Consider the following 25,778-nt stretch of genomic DNA (forward strand, 5'->3'; position numbering starts at 1 on the left):
AAAAAAAAAAAGTGAAGGAGACAACTGAAAAATACGGGAGCTCTTGAAAGCAGGGCAGAGTTCATAGGAGAAGTCAAAACATTATGGATTAACCAGCTCACTGCAGAACTGTAAAATATTGAAATAATAAAGCAGTTTGTAGACTCTTGAAAGGCACAGAGCAAATGAGCAAGTGTCAAGCTGGGCTGCCAAGATAAAAACGTTGTCACACCAACTTAATTTTCATCTGTGATAGAACGTGTGGCCTTGTGCATGGTCTTGGAGGAGCAGTGAATGTCATATATCTTGTCTTCTGTTGCAGCTTGGCAGTATCTCCGATGGCTTTACTAAAAGCAAGTTATGAAATCATGGTTTAGCTAAAACCATAGTTTAGACAAAACATGTTTGAAAACGTGTACATAAATAATACTTATCATAGAACTTACAATTTGAACGCTAGAACTGAGGGAGCCCTTATGAAATCTGCAGATGGTAGGAGGCTTAGGGTGAGGTGAAGGGTTTGTGTATCAGTCAGAAGTTCATTCAAAACACATTATAGATCTTTTCTTCTTTAATTAACTTATGTGGAATTTCCCATTGATTCTGCCACTCCATTCAACCAACACTCCTGCTCTGCTCTCATTCGAAAGTCCCCTCCAGCCACTGCCTTACATAGTTAATTCAATCACATGGTCTCCTGGAATTGCTTTGCAAGGCCCACACTCCACTTCTAACTTCTTTTTCAAAACCCATTTCTGCTGTGCTGTGTTTTTCAGTACATAGTTAGCCTGGCCATAGTTTAGTCTATACCCTTTAGATTCTGTGGGTTTCATCCACAGTAATGTTGCAGCTAACTACTGTTGCAAGAAAATTGTTTTTGAAGGTGATTATATAGTACTGAGAATAATACAGTCTATATTGCATTATAAATAAGCACTCACTAACAGATTCTTTAAGACTGTTACCCTTTTCAAAAGTTAAACACATATCATCCCAAAATACATTTCTCCTGCATTATAACGTACAAATCTGATTCTCCAGTACTTGCTCAAATAAAAATAGTAGTGAAATCTTTTCTGAGCAGAACTATGGTTTACTGTAACAGGCTGAAACATTCTTTCAAGATTTATTTCCTCTATTGAGTGACTAAACTTAATTCTACTTAGCTTGTGAAATATGAAATTAGAAACTTCCCAAAGCATTATATCTCTTTATTGTTATACTTGAAAAAAAATCAAAGGAAGAGTTGGAAAAGGTGTTCAAAATTTGGGAGCTAATGAGGTTTTCACAACCCTAATAACAAGTTATTTTGTCACCTGCAAAATTTTTAGTTGAGATTTAATTTTTAGGTACTTTTGATACAAAGTATGACGCCTTTTGACTTTTTAAAGTAATGTCATCAAATACTTAATCACAAGTTATTTCTGTATTCCAGGTTATTGATAGCATGTAAATTTTTGTTTACCTGTTCAGGAGAAATAGAGTAACTATGCCATGTGATAGAAATAGATCACTGTTTTTAGCAAAACTGATACATTAGCATTCATAGTTTTAAAGCATTCTTCCCTCTCCAGGATATTTCAAGAAATATTGTGTGAATGTTTTAGACTGTTAGCTAATGTAAGCCTACACTATCTTAAGATGGAATTCAATAATTCTGAATTGGAGGCATGCATTGTCTAACATTAAGCAAACCTGGGCAAATTATGCATTGCTTAAAGAGAAGCAGTTTACACTATCTAAAGAAGACCACATGCTTCTTTTGGAAAGTCAATGAAAACAGAAATTTCAGAAAGAAAAATAATATTTGCATTACTAATAAGTCTAATAATTCAATAATTAAGAACTTCATACAAAATATGAACAAAAGAAGAAATAAATGATTGCATTCATTATGCTGAAGTGGGAGGAAAATTATAGGCCATTATATATTGCAAGAGACATCAATTCTTAGGATTAAAATGCACTTCAGTGAAGAGCTCATGTTTTTTGGATAAAAGCAGAACTCTGAACAAATGCAAAAACCATTAGTCTCAAAGTTAAAAACACATTCTCTTTTACTTTCGAATATACCAATACTCATTATATTTAAAAAGCTGTTTGCCCTGCACAGTGGAATTTACACTATTCAGAACACATCACCTTGCTGTGGTATGTCATCCATTTATTTAATCCAGATTAAGGGAAGCAGTGACAGAGGCGGTCGGGGGAACCGCTGTACTATGGCAAGTGTAATCAGCAGTGACGGAAAACAGAGTTTTGAAAGAGTGATCAAGAGCTGGATTTTCTATATGTAAAAGTTAAACTTGCAAGTCTACCAGTACCTCAGGCTTCATATTACTTATTTTTGTTTTACCTTAACTAACAGAAAACTTTGAACAAAATCCATATAAATTACTTTGGCCCTTGTGAATAATGAGGCTGGATATAGCCAGATGTTATAGCCTTCAATTTTGCCTCCAAAGAAGGACACCTCTTGTGAACTTGCCCCAACTCTAAATACAAAAGGATGGTCTTAGTTATGAAAACTACCTTGTTCTCTCTATATACCCAAGACCTTCACTGGTGCTAAATAACAATCACCAGATATTGCTATACAATGAACACTGCAACATCTTTGAGCTCTGAGTCCTGCTGCCAACTGCTCACAAGATGAGCTCTGAGCAGGAACATTTCTTTGATACTTCAGATGCACAGTGGTACAATGAGTTCCACAGCACTTTCTTCAGTCAGTCTTTGCCTGCCCTGATGATTCAGACTGGTAAAGTCTCTGGGCAAGAAAGTAGCTCATTCAATAGCGAGTTGGCTATTGAACACTCATCATGACCAAGCCATAGCTTTGGTGCTGTTCTGCAACTGCATACAATGCCTGGCAGCTAGCAGGCATGCTGAAATGAATTTGGCTGGGAAAAAAAAGCTAGTCTTTTCCCAGACAGTGCCCACACTTTGTTCAGGGACAGTACAAGTTCAGCTGGCAGAGTGGCTGGCACTACCCTGCTTGAGCAAGAAGTGGAGGAAGAATTCAGCCATACAGAGCAGTGTGCAGTGAACAAGCCCCAACTCGATTCTGTTTCTACTGCAGGTATAACCAACCAGATTATTTCAGTGTTGCTGTATTTCTTTCTCTCACTTTTTCCAACTCGTTAGGAAAGAAAAATGATGAAAATTATAAACCAACCTGCAGCTGGTACATAACAGCTTTTATGTGTCTCAGTACAAAAGACTTTGATTGAAAATCTTATCATCTTAATTTTATTTATTCCACAAACATATATACAGTGCTGTTCACATGCTAATGATATTTGCCTTATTTCAGTGTTATATTACTACAGAACAGATTTAGTGCAATTTTGACTTAGCCATATCTTACCAATTGATGCTTGTGCAAGGTGTTCTATTGGTATGAGAAAAATACAAATGAACCGAATTCCAAAGCTTTATTTTTTGTTGATAAAAGTGAGAAGTCCATGAAGCTAACATTTGCCTAACATATTTCTGTGCTGTTCACCCATCAGCAAACAAGCAAAACCCACAAAATAGTTTATGCCAATTTCAAATACAAGTGTATTTAATGATGAATAATGATGATTGACTGATAAGAGGAATATGAAGCAAAAAGAAATATAAAAAAATAGTTTATTAAATGGACTTCACTCTGTTGAAGCATTACTTTCTGATTCTATTTAGATGCTCTTATTTTGCTAGATCCTGCAACATCATTATTTATTCCCATGTTTCTACCTAATTTGTGCTGCTCAGCAGTCATTATAAGCCAGAGCCTGAGAGCTGTTTCACTTATCCACATCCTAAATGATGAGCTTTACTTAACATAAGCTTTAACAAAGCAGAACACCTACTTTTAATTGGCTTATGACACAGATACTTAAATTACGGTTCCACCCCGTTTTCCTTACCTGCTTATTTAAATTCATGTAACTAATAAAAATAAATAATAAATGTTTACATATTTATTACTAGTTGAACTAAAGTGCTCTGTACTACAACATGGCCTAGAAAGTGCCACAACCTGTTGTTCATTATTTGAAATACTCATCTGTATTTCAAGAGATCACCCATATCTCCTTTGTCGGTAGCATGAGGAGAAGACTGAAACAATTACAGTTTTGTAGGGTAGCAGATGCTGTATAGATAGTATATAGTGTGTGTATATATATATATACACACACATATACACATACATATATATACATACATATATATATATACATATAGTGTATAGATACTATAATAGAGTAAATCAGCGTAAAGAAACCTAGTCCCTTAATAAAAATCAACCACACAGCTTTAATAATGTCCTCTTTTTTGCTGTCTTAAATCTGTACCTAAAAAAAAAAATCCTTGATGTGGCTTCCTGTTTTGAGACTCTGCATGTTAGAACTTGATTTTGCTCTAAGGATCTGTTTTTATGTTGTAACTGTGAGAAACTGTCATATAAAAAGAAAATCTGGAAAGATTAATTAATCATTGTATAGACAGACAATACAAGCAATCGTACATTTTACTACAAATGTTTAGTGAGTATCACATACAGGTTAAAGCTTTAAAAAGCCTGTAGGCTTAAAAGATGATGAGAGCCTCCTGGAACAGCCTCCACTGTCTTGTACTAAACTACTGAAAAATCAAAGGACTTCAAAACCAGGCACTGGAACTACATAAGAGATGGTCTCGCTTTGGGCTCACAACAAAGAGTAGGTGTGTGTGCCAAGAGATTTTCTGAAGACAGTCTGAGGGGGAAGACTACTTCCCTCCCACTCTCCACTGTCACAACTGGGCAAGACCTGGAAAATCCAGTTAGTGAAGCAAAGAACTGGGGATGAATGATGCTGAGGCAGAGGTTTCTCTGAGATACTCCATCTAGGCTACCTTAGCCAGTGACTACTTCGTTATCTAGACAAATATGTTGCTTAATATCAAGTGCAATCTGCTTGATATTGAGTAATATTGCATGTGCATACACCTCTAAAAGACAGGGAACCTTACATTTCTTTAGGAACTTTCTACCAAAATAATTAAAACAATCATTGGAAAAGGTTACTTTGCAAATATGTTTCCAGAATTGCTACACAGCTGTAGCTGGGATAGCCCAATACATTCAGCCAGTTTGTGAGTAAATATCTCATTTTTTTATGTTTATTGTAGGCTAAATACAATCTATTATAGACTATAGTGCCTTGGGACTTACACATAATATCCATCAACTATAGAAACTGGCATGGACATAATAATTTAAGGTAGAGCCAGGTATTATTTATTTTAATCTAGTTAAACTACATCCTCCCATGGATCATGACTATGATGTTGGTAAAATGTAATTTAGTCATGTACTAAATAGAAGCTATACCTTAAAGACAATGTTTTCCTCTTTTGTTAATGACAGACATTTTGTGTGGTACATACAGTCGACTTTTTACAAAAATTATGTAGCAGTTTCTCTATTGCTCACAGGGAACTGTCTGACGTATGCAGGCAATGCAAATCCTTCAAATAGTTCTAGAATAGCATCTAGGAACAAAGCTGTTGGTTTTCTGTTTTGTTGGTTATTGCAAACAAATGTGAAAATGCAGAAGCTCACAGGGTAGCTGCTGCAAAAGCAACTAAGTATACCATTATATCATTTAGAGTTATTCATATGAATCATTTGATTGTGATTTCTAAGAGCACTGATGTCTAAAATGTTACCTCTTAGTAAAATAGGGCTTTGCTTATTGCCAGTTTTTTTTTGTTGTTTTTTTTTTTTACTAAGTAAATCATTAAAAACAGTTAGGAAAAAATATTTTCTTCCATGGCTATTGATATAATTTCTGACAGTTCTGCTTTAGTAAAGCTTAAAGAAAACAAAAAAATCCACTGTCAGATGGATTACTTTTTTTTAAAAAAAAAAAAAAAAAAAAAAAAAAAAACACCTGTAGCTGGAATTTTGGAAAAATAAAAAGCACACTACATTCAGCTGGTCTGCACTTTGACAGAGAATTATCATCTCTGGATTACAGTGTTAATGTGAATTCTTTGAGATATCATTCTGTCTGCAAATTAATGGATAATGAAAATGAATATTCACTTCCATCTAATTATTAGAATCATTAGAATTAGAATTATTAGAATAGTTCAGTTGGAAGAGACCTACAAAGATCATTGAGTCCAATTACCCAACCACTTCAGGGCTAACCAAAAGGCAAAGCATATTAATGAGGGCATTACCAAAATTCTTCTTGAACACGGAGAGGAATGGGGCATCAACCACTTCTCTAGGAAGCCTGTTGTGTTGTTTGTTCACCCTCACAGTGAAGAATTTTTTCCTAATGTCCAGTCTGAACCTCTCTGGCACAGCTTTGTGCCATTTCTGCACATCCTGTCCTGTTACCAGAGGACAGAGGCCGGCACCTCTCTCTGCTTCCCCTCCTCGGGAAGCTGCAGAGAGCAGTTGCAGAGGTCGCCTCTCGGCCTCCTTTCCTCCAGACCAGACAACCCAAGTGTCCTCAGCCTCCCCTCACAGGACATGCCTTCCAGACCTTTTACCAGCTTTGCTGTCCTCCCTTGGACACCTTCAAGGACCTTAACGTCCCTTCTATACTGTGGAGCCCAGAACTGCATGTGATGTTCAAGGTGAGGCCACACCAATGCTAAATATACCAGGAGAATCACCTCTTGTGACCTTTGGCTGGCCATGCTGTGCTTAATACACCCCAAAATGCCATTTGCCCTCTTGGCTGCCAGGGCATACTGCTGGCTCAGTGTTGAGCCTGCTGCAAACCAGCACCCCCAAGCCCCTTTCTGCTGAGCTGCTCTCCAGCCACCCATCTCCCAGTGCGTACCTGTGTCCAGCACTGCTCCGTCCCAGGTGCAGAACCCGGCATTTTCCTTTGCTAAACTTCTTGCCATTGATGATTGCCCAGTGCTCCAATCTACCTACATCCCTCTGCAAGGCCTCTTGTCCCTCAAGAGAGTCCACTTCCTGCAAAGCAAGATAGACTCTGACTTATAAATTCATCCTGTCAAAGATGTAAAAATACATTTCAAAATTTCAAGATAATGGGAGCTGCATCATTTTGTTACTCTTGGATACCTAGAAATGTTGTGCAGGCCTCTTTATAGCTGAAAGGAAATTTAAATGCTTTGATTTTATTTAAGTATTTAAATGTATTAAAACTGGGAACAATTTTAAATAGCATTTTGTATATATAGGACTTTTATATATAGGAAGGAGAAAAAAAATAGATGATGGTTTTCCCATAATGACCTTTTAAATAAAATCTGTTCTTCGGTTTTTCTTATAGCTCCTTGTTTTTTTCCATCTGCCTGGAAGACTCTGAGACCTCTGCAAGATCCTCGTGGCTCAGACAGCAATTTCTAACCATGCAGAAATTGATTTTCAGTGTTCTGTGAATTAATTAAGTATCAGTCGATGCCACTTTATTACTGCTGTATTGTAACTTTGCAAAGTTAATTATAGATCAGGAATCTGATTTTAAAATGCCTTTTTTTTTTTTCCTTGTTAATACCAGCGTCCACTAGCTCAATAGATCATAGAGACAGAAATGAGGAAAAAATATTTTATCATCAAGGACAAGTTCATTGGTGCTTTCAGCACGTATAAACCAAACAATGAGTCCAACTTTTCCTAAGCTGCCATCAGTATCATCTCTTGACTTTGCCACAGATTTTGGCATGTGCATAGGCCTTTAAGAGCTGCTTCAGTACCACTTTTCATTTGGTATCACAACAAAAAGACTGCATGTTATACTTCAATCTTCAAGAAAATTACACAAATATATCATCATATGTTTTCCTGTAACTGTGTTGGGAACTCCGGACTTCCACTTTTCAACAAAGTTGCCAATTATATAAAGAGCTTAAAATGTCGCTATAGGCACAGGAGCACACTGAGTGCTGAGTTTATGCAGAGAGCTTTGTTTTGTTGCTGACATTACCTAGGGAGTGTACTCATTTTTTACTCTTTCTCTGAATACCAAAGGAGTCAGACTATCACATCTATCCATTAATTTCTGCATTACAAATAGGAAACCTTCTTGAGAGCATGAGTTCTGGAATGGATGTTTTTTGCCAGCTATACTCTGTACGAACAGCATCTTCACAGTCAGCCAACTATATTGTGGTTTTTTTCTGTTTGTTTTTTCAAAAAATATAATCAAATAATAACTACAATTTGAGATTCTAGCTAAATGTTTGTTACTTCCTGTTACAGACATGCAAGTATACGGATTATGAATGTAGTAGTGAAGTTAGTATGTAAGAATGTATTTTACAATAATATAATTCATACTTTTCTTGTTAATGAATAAAAACAATTTATATTGGCAACAAACACTAAGAATATTTCAGCATCAGTTGTCAAATCAATGAACTCTTGCTTTATTTTCTGAATTTTTTACAAGGTATATGATTGAAAATACCACACATTGAAAAAGAAGTGATAAAGTTTATCAACAGATTTAGGATTATTAAACATGGTGCAAGATACATAATTAGTGACTTTAGTTTACAAATGCCTCTATGAATCATTTAAGAATAAATCAGTATTTTAAGGGCTTAGTCAGACAAGAAGGTGCTTGTAAACGAGGCACTTCAGGATATGCCTAACTCACCACAGAGACATCTTATGATAGAAAAACTGCTAAAGCTTTTACTTGTAAGAAAGTTTAATCTAGTACGATAACAAAGTAGGCAGTATTTTACTTTTCTTTTTTAAAATGTGCTAGCATTTACTACTTTCTATAATAACTCAGTAAATTTTCTAAGGTGGTAAGTGTCATTAAGCAGCAGCTAGCCTGTCCCTATGCTATCTTTATTTAGCCTTCTAAACAGTGTGTCTTTTTAATGAGACCAGAATTCTAAAAGTTGCGATTCTCTACTTCTCCCCCCCCACAAATCTTTTTCATCACAATTTTTCCTTCCATTTTGGATATTACATTTATCTACATATTTCATTTATATATTCCAATAATTGGTGTAACTTCATCACATTAAGCTAAAATGGTGTCTGCTTTTATCACCTTTTACTACACACTTTCTGAGGTAAATGGGCTTTTCCTAGCAACGTGGACCCATTAATTAATCATTATTTAAGTTAGTTTTCTAAATTTCTTTTGCTGCACTGGTGCTATTCCTCCCAAGATCTCTTCTGAGCTGGAAGATGCTTTTTTGTCTATGGTATATACATTCTGCTGACTCTTGCAGAGTCTCTGACTCCTTTTTAGTTATGCTGTCAATTGACAGACATAAACATTTTCTGATATTATGCTAATTGGTGTGGTTTGGACAACGTGATTTTCGTAGGTTCCAGATTTGATCCTTGTTACCCCTTTTGTTTTGAATTCTCTTTTCTATTTTTTTTTATATTCTCTCATGTTCGTGCTAGCCAAGAACTTAACCTTCCTCAGTAAGTTTTCATGTGGGTTGACAAATTTTCTTTGCTTGGCAAATTTTAATTACTTCAACAGAAGCCATTTCTTTGTATTTGGAATCTGGGACAAGTCACAATATTTTATAAACCTCATATTTTATAAATCCCCCAGCATTCTTGCATCATTAGGTCAGTTCTATCCTCTTTTTCTATCTTGCTTTTTTACAGACTTAAAAAAGCTTCACTTTTATGTATAGTGTTCTAGTTTTTCAATTTACTTTAAAAAAAAATAAAAATAAATAAGGTTCATACAAACTCTTTTGCCATATTCATATATGGCATTCTTACAGGAGTCAACAACTCAAAGTAGAGCACCTTCAAGGTGGAAAAATGTCCAAATATGACTACTATACCTCCTAAATTTTCTCTGTTACTCTCTTTTATACTGTATGCTAGACATAATGTTAGTGCAAACTGCTAATTTAGCTTTTCTTACTCTACTAGATCTCCCAAGGAAAAAAAAAATCTTTAGCCAAAATACAGATTGATAGCATGTTGCTACCAGACAACAGGATGTGTTTTTCATGACTATTTTGCTCCTTTTCATTCAATTTATATATAAAGGCTAGCAATAAAACAGAGATTCTGATGCAAGTAAAACCTTCAGAATGGTAAAGCACTGGACCTACAGCATTCAAGACAAAGACAATGCACGCACTGTAAAAATATTCATGCAAAGTGCTCAGACAATACATATATTGTAAATCAAACAAGGGAGGAAAGAAATAGAGCTGCCCAGTCCATTTTAAGAGGAAAAAAAAACGCTATTGTTTTTCCATGGCATTGTTAGAGACAAAGAATGCTGAATAAGTGATAAACTTAGCTTTTGTGTGATTAAGTGCACCAGCTGTATTTCCAAATTTTAACAGTCAGCTGGATGATTTTCAGCAGCCTTTCTGATTAAATGTCTGCGTTAATTCTTCCATGATGGTCTTTCACATAATGTAGATTTGAATAGCCACATACAGCAGCTACCTATCCTAGAACAAGTGAGAGGTTTTTAATATCTTGCTGCTTCAAATCAACATCATTTGAGATACTAGGAGTCATTGAAGTCACTTATGTGACATGGCACACCATAAATTAATGCAAAACAGACTAAAATACCAGTGTTCTGAGTCTTTTTGTTATTTGCTACATGTATCATTAAAATAGGCTAGGACTTTCCTATGAAGTCAGGTGAAACAGCCCTTCCCAAAGGGTTATTTCTCTGAATGGTAAATAAAGAGAGAAATGGAAGAAGACAGACCTGGATATACATGATAAATAGCACGGTCAGGGAGTGATCCCTCCACAAATGTAGATTACAATTTATTCACAAAAACAGGTACACAAATATTGCATAATACAAATTCTATCAGGACTTTTTTTTTTTTTACTTCCTCAGTTTTAGTTTTCTAAGTTGAAGGTATTCTCTGTCAGAGGAGAGAGCTTGCAGGTTTCCCTTTTGGATAAATATGTCTTCTTCGAGGGGAAGAATGGTCATATTTAATTACTTTAAGGCATTTTGGTTCCAAGGCCCTTTTTTCATACACAGGATCAATAGAGAAATTCTTCCACCGTAACCCTCTTATATAAATGTTTCCTTCCCCAAGGCTGTATTGAATTTAGAACTGGAATAGTGAAGAGTCAATAAAGACATGACAGAGACAAGCAGACATGGATAAACTTTTGGCCTAATGTTATTTTTGGTGGACCTTTGAGGAAACTTCAGCAAAGCTTTAAATTCACACCTAATCATCATATCTTCGTATCTACCTAGGTCGGCAGGCTGAAGAAAACTGGAGAAAAAACTAAAAAAGAAAAACAAAAAAACAACAACACACAAAAACAAAACAAAACAAACAAGAAACAGAAACAATGTGAATGCCAATTACCTTTTACAAAAATCAGGATTGATTCTGGCTTGACTCCACTTTCTGTGACAGCCTAAATATCTATGCTAATGTTGAAGTGGTGCATTTGTTGGTGAAAAATCTTTGAATTATGGAAGAAGCTTCATGAGGAAAAACAACCATATGGAGGGGCAAAGTGAAGACCTTCCTTCTGATTTGCTGTGCCTTGAAACAACACAATCATACCATGTTTTATTACAAGTTCATTACACTGAATAAAATCAAACAGTTATATAGTTCTTGCTATTTGCTAACTAAAATTAAAACTCTTCATACATAATGGGATAACATAAGTAAAATGAAAGAACATATTATATAGTCAGGTTTGGTTGCATTTTCCTTAAAATGGAGTTGAAATAAATCTATACTGCTACTTAGTCATATACTACTTAATCATATACTACAACTTGTTCAAAGCAAGAGTCTCACCAATTGAGATACATGATGTGTGTTGAAAGAAGTGATTATAGGAGCCAGAAATTTAGGTTTTCAGTAGAAGATAATACTGTTTATAATTCTACCTTCTTTTTGTAAATTCTGTTAGAAATTTCAGATGAGTGGTGCAATACATTATAAACTTACTCTATAAAAACCACCTCCCAAAGCTATCACCTCTCTCTCAGAATGCTGTTTGAACAGCTTTACATGTCATAAGGAACAAGCATTCAATAATATTTTTTTTAATAAATGCTCTCCATCTGGAAATTAAGACCAGCTCCACAATATTGACTTTCATTGCTGCAAAAACAACAGCTGTTAAAAAACTCAAATTTAAACAGTAATGCAAATAAAATTTAGGGTGAAAGAAAAAAACGTAATCTTCTGATAAGAATTTGAGTGTTAAAAAAAAAAAACACACTTCATGGAAAGTAGAATGGTTAAGGCACTCAAGATTGTCAGTTCAATTCCCAGCTTTGTCACAGATTTCTTGTTTGAGCTTGCTTATTTGCTTTCAGTGTGCTCCCAGTCTCCATTTGTAATGCAGAAATGAAAGATTTCTTCTTCCTTTCTTCTGTCCTTTGCACTGAAGATTCAGACTATAAGATATCAGATAGATAAACAACTATATATACAGCAGATACACACTCATCACTTTGTATAGCTGCATGAGGTGACTATCATGACATGTTTGTTAACTACACCAGTGCTGTCAGCATCAGTTAGCTGTTCTCCAAGCTGTAGGACAGAGTTACTCAAGAACTTCAGCAATCAGAAAAACTCTAGACTGAATAGGGCTCAGGCAAAAGCCAAGCATCTCTGTTCCCAGTGATCACTGTTTCTGAGTATTCCCAGAGCCTAATTTTAAGCGTACAAGGAATTCTAAGGATAGTCAAGGAGGATAAATTGGCTCTGGAAATTTATCCATGTCAGACTTGAGGAAAATTTTAGAGACTGATGGTCATAGTAAGGCAAAATCTAGGTGACTCAGATCTTGGCTTTAATGCCACGGGTATGTATATCACTAGGGGAGGTTTAGGTTGGATATTAGGAAGAACTTCTTTACTGAAAGGGTTGTTACGCATTGCAATGGGCTGCCCAGGGAAGTGGTTGAGTCACCATTCCTGGAGGTCTTTTAAAGTCGTTTAGATTTAGTGATATGGTTTAGTTATATGGACTTGTTAGTGTTAGGTCAGAGGGTGGACTCGGTGATCTTGGAGGTCTCTTCCAACCTAGATGATTCTGTAATTCTGTGATATCAAGGCCATTGTGGGGTCCAGACTGCTTTTGAGAACTCCTCAATCCACAAGAAATTAATCACTGTCACTATCAAAGATTACCAGTATGGTGCATATTTTACCTTACGTCATATGTGTGTTTTGTATTGCACACCAGTATATGAACATATAGTTTTGGTTCTATAGATTCATTAAATACATTGTTTATTCCAAGTTTTTAGATAATATCTAAAAGTCGTCCCAACAGAGTTTTCTCTCAGCAAAAACTAAAACAATAATCACAACTCACAACTCTCTCTCGGTGTGTCAGATTTTATTTTATTTTTTAAGAATTAAAAGCAGAACTAACCAGCTACCATAATAAAGATTGTTGCAGCTGCAAAATTAGTGAAAGGACGTGATTTGTAAAAAACATTTACAGGTAACCAGCACTCAACACTTAAGAAGGTATAGAAATATTGCTGTTGCTGTTTGTAAAGGATTGTCTTTAATCTCTCTTTTTTTTTTTTTGATAAATTTCATTATTTGATCACAAAATATTGTAAAAAGCCCGTATTGCAAAGATACATTCCATTTTGGGTGTACTTTCAATTCAGAAAATGTTTTATACAACAATTAAATCGTGGTTTGTAACCTAAAGTCTCTTAGAGACATTTGAAGTAAGCGTAAAAATTGAGAGTCTGTTCCCCCAAAAGGACAACTTTCAGCTGAAAAGCCATGCTATATGGCTATATGGCAATATATATATATATATGGGTGATATTGGTGGTTGGGGGATGGTTGGACCATATGATCTTGGAGGTCTTTTCCAACCTTAATGATACTTTGATTCTATAATATCTGCTAAGCCCTCAAATCTGAGAATCTAAGGCTAGCTAAAAATTGAAAGATAATATTGCTGTTCATAGTAACTGCTTTAAGAAGACACAGGAAGAACATTTTTAGGAGAAAAAAAAATGGAAAGACTAAGTTTCTATTCTGTCCTCCCACCATTCTACCAAAATCTCAGAACCAGTACTTCCTACTCCTCACTGACTTTTAACCTACTGACTGTGCAATCTTGTCCTTTCTTCATTTTTTGAAGCAGTGTTCTTGGTCTCGTTCCACTTCCTTTATCGTGATCTATAAAGTATCTTTCCTAACTGCTGTCTTCAGGTTCCTAGAGTCTGTCCTTACTCTCCTTCTGTTGTCCTTCTGTATCTTATTTCAAGTGGGTCTCCATGTTCTCTCTTCACAACACTTCAAAAATGTTTGTTGTTTGTTTGTTTGTTTCTATTTAGCCATGCAATTGAAAATTTCATTTAAATTCTTATGGATTACTATGGATTACTACAATGTCCTTATTGGTTTTTGCCCTGCTTGTACAAGGTCTGACCACTGTTACTATAATGAACTTTCTATCTTGTCACGCTGTCACACTGATTGCAGAATTAATTTCTGTGCACTCATAGAACTCTTTCTTTCTTTACATCAAGCTGCTTTACCCACTTCTAGAATGATCTTCATCAAATACTGTTTCTTAGTCAACACAATGACTCCTGCTTGGTCCATTTTGCAGGCCATTTTTTACAGTTTCAGTGCAAACATATTTGTGTTTTCACATGCAAAGCTTCTAGGCCTGAGATCTGAGATGGGACATATCATGTCCCACAGGGATATCTCATAGCCAACTCCTACTCCCTTTATGTGTTTTTTTGTTTGTTTGTTTGTTTTGTTTTTAACCGAGTGTTCAGGCTGCTCCTGTTTTATGATTCCTGTCTGTTGAAGAAGATCAGGAATGATTTACCCAGCTGTATTCTGCTATCCAGCATCTTGATCATTTGAACATAAACTACACTTGGAAATGTCTCGTTTTGTGCCTGTTTTTGTATTGTGCCTAATCTAATCAGATCTTCATCTAGGATCAAAGCTTTCTTATGCTATGGTAACTCAAATGACACTGGTAAAATTCCAGTCTCAAAAAAGAGGTAGTTTAGATTAATTTTGGATTATATTCTGTTCAGACTGGTGAAAAGTATAGCTGCTTACGAGGCTAAAATGAATGAAACTGTAGTGCTTGGAATCAGCTGCAGAGGTCTGAGTTATAAAAGTAGAGGTCAGACACATTTGTCCTACAAATTGCAAGTTACAAGTCTGTGCTATACAGCTACTTATCCACTTAAGTAATCTTTTATTGCCTTGAGATAGTTAGCATACGCTGTCCAAAGGCTCTTTGGAAATGGTGCATGCTATACAGCTCCAGCATCATGTAATCTAATACTACTCTGGAAGACATTGCCTGTGTGGATATTCAGGACTCATTTTATAAAATTTTATTTGTCTAAGTGTTCCTATCTATACAAGTACAATGAAACTCCACACATTATAAAATGTTAGTGTACAACCTATTCTACAGTTTTATTCCCCCATTTGTAACATCTGAGCTCATACAAACAGCAACTAAATGCCTTACAAATTCTTCTCTGTTAATCCTCCTTTTTTTGACTGCAAAAAGTGTTTGCAGGAGGCTTTTGTGAAATTGTACCTTCCACTTCGCTCTTGCTGGAATTTGAACTATTTTTCCAGTCTCCTCTTTCTTCCCATCCTACGCAACAAATGGCCTTTTACCCTATTGTCGAGAGTTATCTGAAAAGGTTATTGTTTCTTCTGTTTCAAGACTGACACAGTTTGCTCTAGGATCATAAATAGACTCAAAGAAATCCTCAACCACAACAGAAGATCGACTTGAAAATGGAATTACTATAGATGCCTTGAGTTTCTGAATGGATAGACACAAGGAACAGCTGCATTTTTTTCCAATATACACTCAGAAATGAAAGAGTAAAATTAAAACAAAACAATTACAAGCTAATTACTTTTTATAAAATTAAGTGTTTTGGAGGAAAAGATTCACCGCTATTGATACAGAATCACTGAGGTACCTTATCTGAGAAGCAACTATTTTAAAGCAGAAAGCCCCAACACCCCCAACGTCATTAAACAAAACCACTGACCAGCTTTGGGCACAACACTTACCAGTAATGAAAGTGCATCTTTTTTCTATTGAAAAAAACATATCATGAAATATACATATCTGTACAAAATTAAAAGGTCCCTCAGGAAACAGGCAAATGTCTTAACCAATGAAAAAAAAAAAAAAATCCTAAGGATGACCACCAACCAACCCAAATGCAGGGACCAAGAATAAGTTTTGATAGCTGGTACCCAAAGGAAAAACGAAGAATTGCATGTGCCTTGGAAATCAGAACTGTGTATGTTTAACTGCCACCTACTCACCAACAATTAAAAAATGACAATAAACCCACAGGCTTCTGTTATTTAGAAAATTAAGATTAGACACTATCCAAAACAGAACAGAATGCTGAACTGAAAAGAATACTGACATGAAGGAATACAGAAAGGGAAACAGAAAGCAAAGCTAACGGACAATGAAAATGGGCCTTCTTCAGTTTTAGAAATAGCTTTAGACAAAGTTTTAGAAGTGCAGGCATGTTGTTGAGAAGTCTGTCTAATACCTTGGCCATGGGATGTGCTGGATTTGGAGTTAGGAAAAGTTATATTTTCTTTGGTCAGGCTGATAGGGTTTTCTTGTTTCCTGGCTGTTTTCAACTATTTTGGAAGTGAATAATCTAAAATACATAGGACAACTCTGGCACATTTCTGCTGACAAATTCTCTGTATCTGCAAAGGCATCAGGTTTTGGCCACTCCAACGGTTTTTGTTTCTCTCCTCCTTGTTATGCACTGCAGACGTAGTAATTTATTTATTTATTTATTTAATTAATTAATTAATTTAAATTGATTATATACATTGCAGGATGATCTCTGCTGCATTGCAAACTGAAAAGCTGAGATGACAATCTTTTGGATAAATCTCTTTTTAAAGGACTGTACAGTGATAAACTTCTGGACTCACTGACTCCAGTCTTAATAGGGTTCCTCAGATCACTAAAACAGGTATAAAAAAAAGAATCTGGAAGAAAATCAAGATTAAGATTTTACATAATTTTAAATCTGTACCAGTCAATGAAATACAGGCTGTATATTACATGCTAAATATCACTGCAGGCTGAACTCCAGGGAGTATTAGTAAGACAGAAAGACACCAAACTAAAAATGAAATGGTGGCCACTGCACACAGGTATATACTGAGAAGAACCTGCTTGTTACAAGAGTTACACACTGCTTTAGACTAGACTCTTTTTGCTGTAAATTTATTGATTTTAATCATTTGATCTACAAATTTCAGTATTGTGCCAGCTTCGAAATGTACTTTAATGTCAGTAAGAAAAATAGTTTTATCCAAAAACTGTAAGGGTAAATCCAACTTGGGTAAAAAGAAATTTGAGGAGTGCTCATTTGTCCATGTGCTTTGGATGAGGAACTTAGCCACCAAAACTCAAACATATTCAAATCCTTAAAAGTCTGAAAACTACACATGCTCTGAGAGAACTGGGGAGTTTAGCGAAAACCACTCCTAAGATGCCTTTCTCACAAAGCACACCCCACAGCAGAGTCAGTAGGGCTTTTCATTAACTCCTTACCTGGGTACCACTTCTGGAAATTTAAAGCTTTCACTTTTTGTGTTCTCTGTTTGTTACTCCATCTGGCTTCAGATGCATGGAAAAGGAAGTTGCGGAGTTCAAAATGCAGAGGGGACATGAGCTAGGAGAGGGTTCTGGTAAGAAGAGGAGTATACTGGCTCAGGCTTTTCAGAAAGGGATGGAGGGGTATGGTGATGAGCCAAAATGACATTTGGCAGTTGGGAAGAGATGAAGTGAAACTTAACTACAGAGCCTCTAATATATTTGCTCCACTATGAATTCTTAGGAAGTGGAAAATCCCACAGCCTGGAGAGGAGCTCTGTTGAATACCAGCAGAAGGAATGAAGAACAAGTTACGTTATGAAAGAGACAAAGGGGAAGGAAAGCAAAATGGAATTCAAGAAAAAAATAAATAGAAGCAGCAGGATGTAGAAGAGAAAGAGAAACCTGAACAAAAAGTAAAATGGGACATAATATAACAGAGGGTCTGGCAATGGGTGGAAAAATCTGAGAGAAGACAATAAATACTAGGTTAGCAGATTAAGATGAAGATTCTTAGTGACTAACATCTCTGGGGACTGGTATGAAAAACCTGAAGGTGGGACTTAGTTTGAATGTTGAGGAGGATGCAAAGATGGCGTTAGAAGAGGGCATTAACAATGTATGTCAAGATCCTCCAATTTTTGCACTTCCACTGTTGACAAAGAGTTGTGGAATACAGAGACAAAGCACTACATCTCACTTTAATATCCATTCACATAAGTAAGCATACCAAAAACCTATGTTGGTATCCAAGTTGTCACTGACAGACTTTTTTTTTTCCTTAAAATAATAGTTTCCATGTACTATATCTGAAAATGTGAAAAAGCTACAGTTGACAAGTCAAGCGCTGAGAAAAAAATTATGGCTAATGCCAGAATTGAGAATGACAGTTCAATCTTAATTTCTCTTTTTTATAGCATATACACTGTAACAGCATTATATTATTATGAGCTGTTCTTCCCATTTGGAAGGATGCTTTATATTAAAATGTTAGTAATGCATTTTTAAGCACAGAAAATGCTACAATGAGCCTATTATTCCTATAAAGTTTAGAAAATGTATAATCAAGCAATGAAGTTGATGGTGGAAAATGAGAAAAAACAAGCATCATTGCTATTAAAGCGTTAAGAAAATCAGACTCCTTTGTACTAAGACAATGCTTGAAGCCCCAAGGGGGAAAAAAGGAGAACACATCTGTTCCCACTGACGTCAGGAGGCTAAGGGCCAGGCTCTACCCCTGTACATGCACAACTTCCATTACCTTCAGCTGAAACAACTTGTAACTTAGGGCAGAACTGGTCTTATGCATAAAAGTCAAACCATCATATTAAAGAGACAAGTGACATAAATTACTGTAAGTGCATTCTGGAAGAGACTAACACTGTACAAAATGAAACACTGACATTGCTGCCTTGAAAATCTGACTATCCTAGTCTAAGAAAATATGCAGCCAGCATTAAAAGAAGGATACCTAGAGACATTGGCACAGGCTGTCTGCAACCAGAGTTTGGTTGTTCTAATCTGTTCAGAGGCAGATCATTTTACTTTAAAATTCCTCTTGCTGAAGATTAGAAACTAATGTACTGGCTCCAGCATGACTTGTTTTCATTTTAATTCATATGATTTTGATAGAGTTATCAAGCAATCGGGCAGAATTTACTTAACACCCCCCAAGTCATTCCCCCCCCCCCAAATGGTTTGGAAATAATTGCAGATATACATCACTATTTTAAATATATTTTATTGACGATGGTTTTATTTATAAGAAAGTCTATTTGGGTATTGCTGACACTGCAGTTTGTCTTGCAATGTTCTTTTTCATTGTCACATTACATCTGTGTCCCTTTTAAAAAATTCTGTAATACACATTACATCCCATAAACACAAACAATTGTACAAAATATGTTCTTTTACCTAAAGGCATAACTATACATAATAAGCAATAATGGTAATGAAAGAATAAAGAAAGAGTGAACGAAAGAATTAAAAAGAATTGAAATTGTGAACTTGGAGAGAGAGCTTAGTCCATTTGCTTTTAAAAAATATCTGCTGAAACAGAATAAAATAATCATAGAACCACAGAATCATTAAGATTGGAAAAGATCTCTAAGATCATCTGGTCCAACCATCCCCCTACCACCAATGTCACCCACTAAACCATGTCCCCAAGCACCACATCCAACCTTTCCTTAAACACCCCCAGGGGCGGTGACTCCACCACCTCCCTGGGCAACCCGTCCCAATGCCTGACTGCTCTTTCTGAGAAGAAATGTCTCCTCATTTCCAACCTGAACCTCCCCTGGCACAACTTGAGGCCATTCCCTCTAGTCCTATCACTAGTTACCTGTGAGAAGAGGCCGACCCCCAGCTCCCCACACCTTCTTTTCAGGGAGCTGTAGAGAGCAATGAGGTCCCCCCTGAGCCCCCTCTTCCCCAGACTAAACAACCCCAGTGCCCTCAGCCGCTCCTCACAGGACTTGTGCTCCAGGCCCTTCACCAGCTTCGTAGCCCTTCTCTGGACACATTTCAGAGCCTCGATGTCCTTCTTGTAAGCACAAAAGAAAAATTGCATTTTCTTAGCACTAAGGTCACAGCAATTTTTCTTTTGTGCATAATTTTATTTCAGGGACCTGAAATCATTTCATCTAGTAGGTGCCAGAGGGGTCAGAAGGACAGTAACTTACTGGGCACAGTTAAGGAGTTCATACAATGCATTTTTACATCATTCTTCAACAACATCAGTAAGACTGGCTTGCTACACAATATGGACGGCACTTAACAATGTTCTCCAGAGGAATTGTAAAAACTTGTTCGATATCTTATATTACATTGCTGGTGACAATTGGCAATTGTTTTTTCTGGCATTTTCTGAACGTTACGTAACATTTGTGCCCAGAGCTGTTATAAAAACTGGTGAAATTTCCTAAGAACTGTTTATTCATTGTCTTGCTATCTTTTAAACATACTCTGAAGAAATCCAGGAAAAAAAAGAAAGTAACTGTTATTAAAGTGTACAGTATTTAGTTTAGTATGAAATATAGTTTAGTTTAATAAATATAGTACAAGTTTAATAATAACAACAAAGCTTATGGCAAAGTATGATAAACTGGTTATAACAGAATAATGTATTTTCCTGAGAGAAATAGTGTACTGGCTTGCACTGCAGAGACTCCAAAATCTTTAGAGTTTTGGCCCACACAAACCAAACCTACCCTGGGTAACTGCCACATAAGCAGGCTGGTAGGAGGTAGGCTATTTAGATCGAAAAAGTAGACAGTGGATCAAGACAGGTGATCGGAGTTCTTGTTTATACTCAGTAAAATCAGTTTTCCTAATCTGAGGAATATAAGCTTTGAAGACGCTTATGTGCAGTGGTACTTGTATCTTCATATGTTCTCCATATAATATAAACCTTCGTTAGCAAGATACCTTGTAAAGCAGATCCACTTTTACCAACCCTTGTGGTCTGAACTACTTTTACCACTGGTATCAAGCAAAAGCTAAGTCCAGGAGACTTCATTAATAACTTCCTGAACATCCTAATGCTTGTGAAAAGTCTTACATGCATAGGTGGGCATATACTTAAATAAAAAGTATATGTGAGCAAAAGCATAATGAAGTATTTCCTTACAGAGGAGCTTAAATAGCTCCCATAAACTATTAAATGCTGCTATACAATCTAGTGCATAGATTTTTGATGCATTACATGCCTAGGTAACACTGAAATGAAAGGTCTGTGGGAGCTAATCTACTCTGAAGATGGACCAAGAGCTCAGGAAACACAACCCAGTCGGCAAACTTCCTTATCTATACTAGCCTCAGTTGGTATCTGGTAAAAATACATTTTATTTTCTCAAATCTTACAACACCCCTAGCTCAGAGTCATCCAGTGAACATCTAGTACTTCTGATTTTTTCTTTCTTTTCCCTTGTAATTTTCAGCCAATGATTCTCTAGTGCATAGTTAAAATGTTTTGTGTTTTTGCTATTAAAACTTCATCACAGTTCTGTGATTTCACTACTCATACAACTAGTAGGTTATTCCAAACCCACTCTGTACTGATAAGGCTTCTTTTAATTCATTTGTACTTACTTGCCAAGACCACTACTGAAAATACTAAATAAAAATCAAGATCACTCTTTTTGAAATGCTACCACTAGCTTTTCTCCAGAATGTCATCTTGTCCTAACAAGACAACTTTTTGCCAGCCTTCACATTCCTGGTCTATTACACATATACTTTACCTACCTTTAACCACTCCTTATTTTCTGCAGTTTATCAAAATGGCTTCCATAGTCACAGCATTCCCAGATTTCAGTGTTGCATGCTGCCAACAACTAGCTAAGGTAACTGAAGTTCCCTAGGTCTTTTTTCTTCTCATATCTTAAGTACTGGTACTGTCTGACAGTCTCCAAGGAGTAGGGGAGCACCCTGACTTATAAACATTTTTTGTGATTTTGTACCCTAGTTTTTCATTACATTTAGACAGCGATTTACTCCTCTGATTTGAAGACACTCTTTTGATTTTAATTTCACTGTGAAAACAGTAACATTAATTTCTAAACATCCATTCCATTTGCTCCACCCTTTGTTCCAGCCAGCAATTACCAGAAAAGGAAACTACTCAGTTTGAGGGACAAAGCGTAGATTTTTCACCCCATCCTCAATGAAAGAGAGCTCAACTTCTTCATTTGAGGTTTTCTTTATATTTTTACACAATACACATTTTACTATTTATTTCAGTATTTATTTTAACAATCTAATTCGAGCGTTGGCAAACCTCACATCACCCTGGCTATTTCTAACCTTTAAGCCACAAATATCTTTTCACTTGTGAGTTGACAGCTTAATTCTAATACCTTGTTTGAAGTCATTCTCTTTTCAGTTGTCTGGAGTTATTCCTTACGCATTGTTCTTTTCACATCTAAGAAAAATTCCCAAGGTTTCCCCACACTGAGTTTTTCAACTGATTTCACTAACTAGTTTCTTCTTTTATTTCCCTGCAGACTACCCTTTTAAAGCTAAAATGTTTAGTTTTCAATCAATTGTATTTATATTTCCATTTATTTGAAACTAAGTCCATGATTAGTAAATCCAATATTATATTCCCTTAGTATGGGATCTCTGAATGTTGCTAGATGATGCACACCTCTATGTTTTTCCACTAAAATAAAATTCTGTAGGTGTTTGCCCTGCGCCCTTCCTCTTTTCTTGTAATGATGTGGAACAGTAGTAATTAATATTCTTGGGCCAGGAGCATTTACTTCTCTTGACTCTGCAATTTAGTGCTACTAGAGAAATAGTAATAATCCTTACTTTTGCACAGATCAAGTATTTTATAGGACACTAATCATTTAGTGAATTAGTTGCCGAACCAGATAGCAAGCAAGGCTGCCATGGCTGCATGTTCCAAGGTCCAACCTCTCCTCCAGCAAGTCTGAGCATGCATTCCTGATAGGCAAAAACACACTATATATGTATACAGTAAAGATATGAATATGCACTTGGCCAGTCACACAGTTCAACACAGACACAAACACCAATGCAAACAGAGATGGCGTGAGAAGTGTAACGCTGTCCTCTCTGGCATGGGTCCCTGTGACCTGAGGTCTGACTCCCATTGCTGGCACTTACACACCATACACACACACAGACCAGGAAGCCCTCTCAGTTAGCAAAATAGAGTTTAATGAACAGACAGGACAGACTGCAGTGATCAGGTGCAGGGCACAGGCAGACAAGCATACCAACCAGCCGTCTGTTTACACAGGACTAACCCTGCTGATCCCCTCATCCCACCATTTTCCAACACTTGCTCATCTCCAAATCACCTTGGTATCTATCTCCCTTTCACTCTTCTCCTAAACACCCCATAATAATCCTTTGTACACTCCCCAAACGCTCTACCTATTATACACCCCATAACCTGTCCCGCCTCAGCAGTCAGTGGGGTGACCCGGAGATCCTTTCAGTTGCCTGCTGGTGCTGGGTCCCTATAGCCCCATGGGGCTGAGGCTGCCTGGGCCAGCCCCACCTGCCTCTGCGCTCCTCTGTGTGTGCGGAGATGAGCCCTTAATCACATAACAAACTGTAAACAGAGATTAAGCATCAGTGTTGAAATGCTGCCAGTTCTGCACATTCAGATCCGCAATGCCAATCAATATAATAGTCTCAAGGCAGGGAGTAAACAGGAGCTGCCCCAAATTAGTGCAACTGTGGAACTGCGCAGGCACTGGGAATCAAACCAAAGATCCCAGCGCAGTTAAAAGCCTTTTTATAACCACTAGAAAAATAAATACAAGGAATTTCCAAACAGGAACACGGGCTCTTAGTTCTTCCATTTCATCTGAGAGACCGAGATTAAGATCCTTACCTTAATGAGACTCTTCTCCCCTCATCTGCTTTCCTCTGCCACTACAGACAACCTTCCTAGCTATTCCTGGGGCTGTTGAAGCAACTCCTCTTGAGAGCTTTGCTCCTGTCTCAGGCTTTACCACCATGGCTAACGGCAGTGTTTCCAACTCGTGCCTACTCCAGAACTTCACTGGGACACTGGCTACCCGGTCAATAGGACCAAGCGCCTTGGGAACACCTGCGCTCAGAGCATCTGTGTTTCCCTAAGAGCTCTTCCATCACGATTTCTCCTGGTTTGCTTGGCTTGGGCAATGCCAAGAGCTCTCGGGCCAAGTGGCTTGGCCACACGCCTGTCTGTCTATCTGCACCGGACCGCCTGGTGCTGTTTGTGCGGCGACACGGCCGTGCTGGTCCTGCACCCAGGGCTGGTTCGTGGGGTTGTAAACTGTGGCTGCAATCCAGCCTTCTTTCTGTACGAGCCTGCCAGCTCCCCAGCGCACGCACGGCGCTCTATAAATAACAAAAATAGATGTGCTGCCTACTGGTGGATCTTAAAAATATCAGGACACCCTCGTAAAAGGGAGAAGCGTGTCCTGGTGACCTTGAACCAGGACGGTGGACGGCTAGGCCCTTCCTCTGCCCTCCACCCCCCGGCACGGATCAGGACCCCCCGGGCCAAGCAGCTCCCCTCGTCCCCCCAGGGAAAGGCGTTTTTGGGGGGCAAGGCGTTTTTTTGGGGGCGCAGGCTGCGAAGCGCTTGCGCGCCCTGAGGCCGGCGGGAGGAGGAGGAGGGGGGAGCCGGGCGCCCACACGAGGGATTACAGCGGATTTTCCTTGGAAAACAAGACACACGCACACCCCGGGGGGAAGGCTTCCCCCGCGGCTCCGGCCTCGCAGCGCCGCGGGACCCTGCCCTGCCCTGGTACGGTGCCGCGGGGCCGGGCGCTGAGGGAGAAGGAGCGGGAGCTGGGGGGGGGGGGGTGCGGCGGGGCGGCCTCAACCCCCCCCGTCCTCGGCGGGAGCGGAGTGCGGCGGCCCGGGGAGGGGGCGGAGAGGATGACTTCATGCCGCCGGAGCGCCGTGAATTTAGGAGCAGCTGCCGCCGGCACCGCCGGCACCGGGATGTGGGGGTGAAGAGGCAGCGGGAGCCGAGGGAGGGGCAGCGCGGGCCGCCCCGATCCGCCGCCGCCGCCACCACATCCAGCAGCGGGAGGCGGGGAGGGGGGGAAGATGCGCTGAGCCGGTCGCTGCAAAGGTGAGCGGGGGGCTGCGGGGGGCTGAGGGCCGCGGCCGCCTCCTCCGTCTCCCTCGTGCTGTGTTTTCTGCCCCGCTCCCTGCTCGGCGGCGGGGATCGGTGTGTGGGGGTCGGCAGGGCTGCGGCAGGTGCGGGGCCGAGCTCCGGGCCGCCGCCTGCTGCTGCTCCCGCCGGCGGCAGGGAGACATCTTAGGGACGGGGGGCTGAGGGGAGCGGAGCCGCCTCGTACACCGCCCCCGGCCGGAGCTCGCTGCGCAGGGAACTAAAGGGAGAGTGGAAGAAGTTGGAGAACCGGCCCTCGTACCGAAATGGGTGCTGCGGGCTCCTCACGGGCTTCTGCCCGTGCTCCTTTCGTTTTTCCATTGGTGCCGGCCGGAGGGAGGTTTGGGATGAAAAATGCCGGCGAAATCCCAGTGCCCTCGTTGGCTAAATGGAAGAATTAATGAGTTGTGTCGCCATCATATCAACATCTAAGTGGGAAAACAGGAGTACAAGCAGCAGTGTAGCTTGGCCATTTGACATTGCGCCTTCCTTGTGGTATGTACGCGGGTCCTGGTGGTACACGAGTTGTTGCTCGGAGTTGAGCGGAAAG

The 25,778-nt window shown here is 38.5% G+C and overlaps 1 protein-coding gene and 1 long non-coding RNA gene across 3 annotated transcripts in view; one reads left to right on the forward strand and one right to left on the reverse strand.

The window, feature by feature from the left end:
- LOC125180923 (uncharacterized) lies at positions 1–24,594 on the reverse strand. Its single transcript, XR_010829730.1, has 3 exons — positions 23,951–24,594; positions 6,813–6,952; positions 1–326 (listed from the first exon to the last, which is right to left on the reverse strand). It is a non-coding gene; the product is annotated as an uncharacterized lncRNA (long non-coding RNA).
- A 120-nt stretch (positions 24,595–24,714) lies between these two features.
- PKIA (cAMP-dependent protein kinase inhibitor alpha) overlaps positions 24,715–25,778 on the forward strand; it is a 43,314-nt gene continuing 42,250 nt past the window's right edge. Inside the window, exon 1 of one of the 2 annotated variants that reach the window (XM_013172433.3) lies at positions 24,715–24,853. The gene's annotated coding sequence lies outside the window, so the exon portion shown is untranslated. Of the gene's footprint in view, positions 24,854–24,993; positions 25,187–25,778 lie in introns of those variants that run through there. The other variant, XM_048068276.2, reaches the window with a different exon arrangement.

Source organism: Anser cygnoides, chromosome 2 (genome assembly GCF_040182565.1).
Source record: "Anser cygnoides isolate HZ-2024a breed goose chromosome 2, Taihu_goose_T2T_genome, whole genome shotgun sequence".
NCBI lineage: Eukaryota > Metazoa > Chordata > Aves > Anseriformes > Anatidae > Anser > Anser cygnoides.